The following is a 5,000-nucleotide window of genomic DNA, read 5'->3' as shown; positions in this document are numbered from 1 at the left end:
CATACATACGTTATATATAAATATATATATATATATATATATATATATATATATATATATATATATATATATATATATATATATATATATTTACATATATACATATACATATATATATATATATATATATATATATATATATATATATATATATATATATATATATATATCGGTATACATATATATATATATATATATATATATATATATATATATATATATATATATATATATATATATATATAATATCGGTATATATATATATATATGTATATATATATATATATATATATATATATATATATATATATATATATATATATATATATATATGTATATAATATCGGTATATATATATATATATATATATATATATATATATATATATATATATATATATATATATATATATATATATATATATCGGTATATATATATATATATATATATATATATATATATATATATATATATATATATATATATATATATATATATATAAGATGAACTGTAACGTTAATTTATACTTAAATGCAATAGTAAAAGATTAAAGGACTAAATCACCAAGAGACAAAGCTATGGTGTGCCTAGGAATAAAACACTGAACCACCAGGAAGACTATAAAAGAAGCGAATGTTACGACTATAAACATTCGACTTACGACTAACAATTTACAACTCGAGTTACAACTAACCAGTCACAGACGGGAAATTTTCAACACGAAACGGTGCTTTTTGCTCACTTGGAATTAAAATATAAATAACTAGAGGGGCACTCAGTAGAGAGCATGCCTGTGCCACGCCAAGCAGTCTTGTTTTGCTCTTAATTCCACTGCGTACTTGTACTTGGATGAATTTTCTTCCGATTCTGAAGGATTTGTCCTTGGTTCATACCTCACATGTGTACCAAGTTTCATTGAAATTAGTTCATTAGTTTTTGAGTAATATTGTTCACAAACAAAAAACAAACTAACAAAATACATGACATTTACTTGATATTACGATTATTTTCAAAGGGCTGAGTACTTTTACTTTAAGGTACTTTATCAAAAATTTTACAGATTAATCCTTAAGTCATACACAAAATGACTACAAGCTTGGCCAAAATCGGTAACGTAATTTTTGTGTAAAGTTGCTCAAAAACAAACAAACAAACAAACGACGACATTGGTGAATACATACCCTTTGCAACATCTTCGATTATGGCGAAGACATTAAATGGTATACTGGAAAATGGACGAAGCAATGCATTTGCTTTCTCAAGCACTGATCTTTCTATTCTATCACAAAATAGAAGAAGAATCGCAAAATACAAGAATATGAAGCAATGCATTTGCCTTCCCAAGCATTGCTCTTTCTATTCTATCATAAAATAGAAAAAGAATCGTAAAATACAAGAATATGAAGCAATGCATTTGCTTTCTCAAGCAATGATCTTTCTATTCTATCACAAAATAGAAGAAGAATCGCAAAATACAAGAATATGAAGCAATGCATTTGCCTTCCCAAGCATTGCTCTTTCTATTCTATCATAAAATAGAAAAAGAATCGTAAAATACAAGAATATGAAGCAATGCATTTGCCTTCCCAAGCATTGCTCTTTCTATTCTATCATAAAATAGAAAAAGAATCGTAAAATACAAGAATATGAAGCAATGCATTTGCCTTCCCAAGCATTGCTCTTTCTATTCTATCATAAAATAGAAAAAGAATCGTAAAATACAAGAATATGAAGCAATGCATTTGCCTTCCCAAGCATTGCTCTTTCTATTCTATCATAAAATAGAAAAAGAATCGCAAAATACAAGAATATGAAGCAATGCATTTGCCTTCCCAAGCATTGCTCTTTCTATTCTATCATAAAATAGAAAAAGAATCGTAAAATACAAGAATATGAAGCAATGCATTTGCCTTCCCAAGCATTGCTCTTTCTATTCTATCATAAAATAGAAAAAGAATCGTAAAATACAAGAATATGAAGCAATGCATTTGCTTTCTTAAGCATTGATCTTTCTATTCTATCACAAAATAGAAGAAGAATCGCAAAATACAAGAATATGAAGCAATGCATTTGCCTTCCCAAGCATTGCTCTTTCTATTCTATCATAAAATAGAAAAAGAATCGTAAAATACAAGAATATGAAGCAATGCATTTGCCTTCCCAAGCATTGCTCTTTCTATTCTATCATAAAATAGAAAAAGAATCGTAAAATACAAGAATATGAAGCAATGCATTTGCCTTCCCAAGCATTGCTCTTTCTATTCTATCATAAAATAGAAAAAGAATCGTAAAATACAAAAATATGAAGCAATGCATTTGCCTTCCCAAGCATTGCTCTTTCTATTCTATCATAAAATAGAAAAAGAATCGCAAAATACAAGAATATGAAGCAATGCATTTGCCTTCCCAAGCATTGCTCTTTCTATTCTATCATAAAATAGAAAAAGAATCGTAAAATACAAGAATATGAAGCAATGCATTTGCCTTCCCAAGCATTGCTCTTTCTATTCTATCATAAAATAGAAAAAGAATCGCAAAATACAAGAATATGAAGCAATGCATTTGCCTTCCCAAGCATTGCTCTTTCTATTCTATCATAAAATAGAAAAAGAATCGTAAAATACAAGAATATGAAGCAATGCATTTGCTTTCTTAAGCATTGATCTTTCTATTCTATCATAAAATAGAAAAAGAATCGTAAAATACAAGAATATGAAGCAATGCATTTGCTTTCTCAAGCATTGATCTTTCTATTTTATCATAAAATAGAAAAAGAATCGTAAAATACAAGAATATGAAGCAATGCATTTGCTTTCTCAAGCATTGATCTTTCTATTTTATCATAAAATAGAAAAAGAATCGTAAAATACAAGAATATGAAGCAATGCATTTGCCTTCCCAAGCATTGCTCTTTCTATTCTATCATAAAATAGAAAAAGAATCGTAAAATACAAGAATATGAAGCAATGCATTTGCCTTCCCAAGCATTGCTCTTTCTATTCTATCATAAAATAGAAAAAGAATCGTAAAATACAAGAATATGAAGCAATGCATTTGCTTTCTTAAGCATTGATCTTTCTATTCTATCATAAAATAGAAAAAGAATCGCAAAATACAAGAATATGAAGCAATGCATTTGCTTTCTCAAGCATTGATCTTTCTATTTTATCACAAAATAGAAGAAGAATCGCAAAATACAAGAATATGATGCAATGCATTTGCTTTCTCAAGCATTGATCTCTCTATTCTATCACAAAATAGAAAAAGAATCACAAAATACAAGAATATGAAGCAATGCATTTGCTTTCTAAAGCATTGATCTTTCTATTCTATCATAAAATAGAAGAAGAATCGCAAAATACAAGAATATGATGCAATGCATTTGCTTTCTCAAGCATTGCTCTTTCTATTCTATCATAAAATAGAAAAAGAATCGTAAAATACAAGAATATGAAGCAATGCATTTGCTTTCTTAAGCATTGATCTTTCTATTCTATCACAAAATAGAAGAAGAATCGCAAAATACAAGAATATGATGCAATGCATTTGCTTTCTCAAGCATTGATCTTTCTATTTTATCACAAAATAGAAGAAGAATCGCAAAATACAAGAATATGATGCAATGCATTTGCTTTCTCAAGCATTGATCTCTCTATTCTATCACAAAATAGAAAAAGAATCGCAAAATACAAGAATATGAAGCAATGCATTTGCTTTCTCAAGCACTGATCTTTCTATTCTATCATAAAATAGAAAAAGAATCGCAAAATACAAGAATATAAAGCAATGCATTTGCTTTCTCAAGCATTGCTCTTTCTATTCTACCATAAAATAGAAGAAGAATCGCAAAATACAAGAATATGAAGCAATGCATTTGCTTTGTCAAGCATTGATCTTTCTATTCTATCATAAAATAGAAAAAGAATCGCAAAATACAAGAATATGAAGCAATGCATTTGCTTTCTCAAGCATTGCTCTTTCTATTCTATCATAAAATAGAAAAAGAATCGTAAAATACAAGAATATGAAGCAATGCATTTGCTTTCTCAAGCAATGATCTTTCTATTCTATCATAAAATAGAAAAAGAATCGCAAAATACAAGAATATGATGCAATGCATTTGCTTTCTCAAGCATTGATCTCTCTATTCTACCACAAAATAGAAGAAGAATCGCAAAATACAAGAATATGAAGCAATGCATTTGCTTTGTCAAGCATTGATCTTTCTATTCTATCATAAAATAGAAAAAGAATCGCAAAATACAAGAATATGAAGCAATGCATTTGCTTTCTCAAGCATTGCTCTTTCTATTCTATCATAAAATAGAAAAAGAATCGTAAAATACAAGAATATGAAGCAATGCATTTGCTTTCTTAAGCATTGATCTTTCTATTCTATCATAAAATAGAAAAAGAATCGCAAAATACAAGAATATGAAGCAATGCATTTGCTTTCTCAAGCATTGATCTTTCTATTTTATCACAAAATAGAAGAAGAATCGCAAAATACAAGAATATGATGCAATGCATTTGCTTTCTCAAGCATTGATCTCTCTATTCTATCACAAAATAGAAAAAGAATCACAAAATACAAGAATATGAAGCAATGCATTTGCTTTCTAAAGCATTGATCTTTCTATTCTATCATAAAATAGAAGAAGAATCGCAAAATACAAGAATATGAAGCAATGCATTTGCTTTCTCAAGCATTGATCTTTCTATTCTACCGTAAAGTAGAAGAAGAATCGCAAAATACAAGAATATGAAGCAATGCATTTGCTTTCTCTGCACAGAGAAGCTTTCTCCTCTTCTCGAGTTAAGAGCGTTAACAGCCGGAGTAGGGATTACTGAAAGAGATTGGAGAATGCTCCTAAATATCACCATCGTGGAACCACCGTGACTCAGAGCTATACTTGTAGGTGAAAAAAAAACCACGTGCCGCTGGTTGTCTGAAGGCGACGAAGAGAGGTTAACGTAATTATTGTAAATAGACGGCAGTG

The sequence above is a fragment of the Palaemon carinicauda genome, chromosome 12, assembly GCF_036898095.1.
Source record: "Palaemon carinicauda isolate YSFRI2023 chromosome 12, ASM3689809v2, whole genome shotgun sequence".
In the NCBI taxonomy this organism is placed as follows: domain Eukaryota; kingdom Metazoa; phylum Arthropoda; class Malacostraca; order Decapoda; family Palaemonidae; genus Palaemon; species Palaemon carinicauda.
This window is presented reverse-complemented; position numbering follows the sequence as displayed.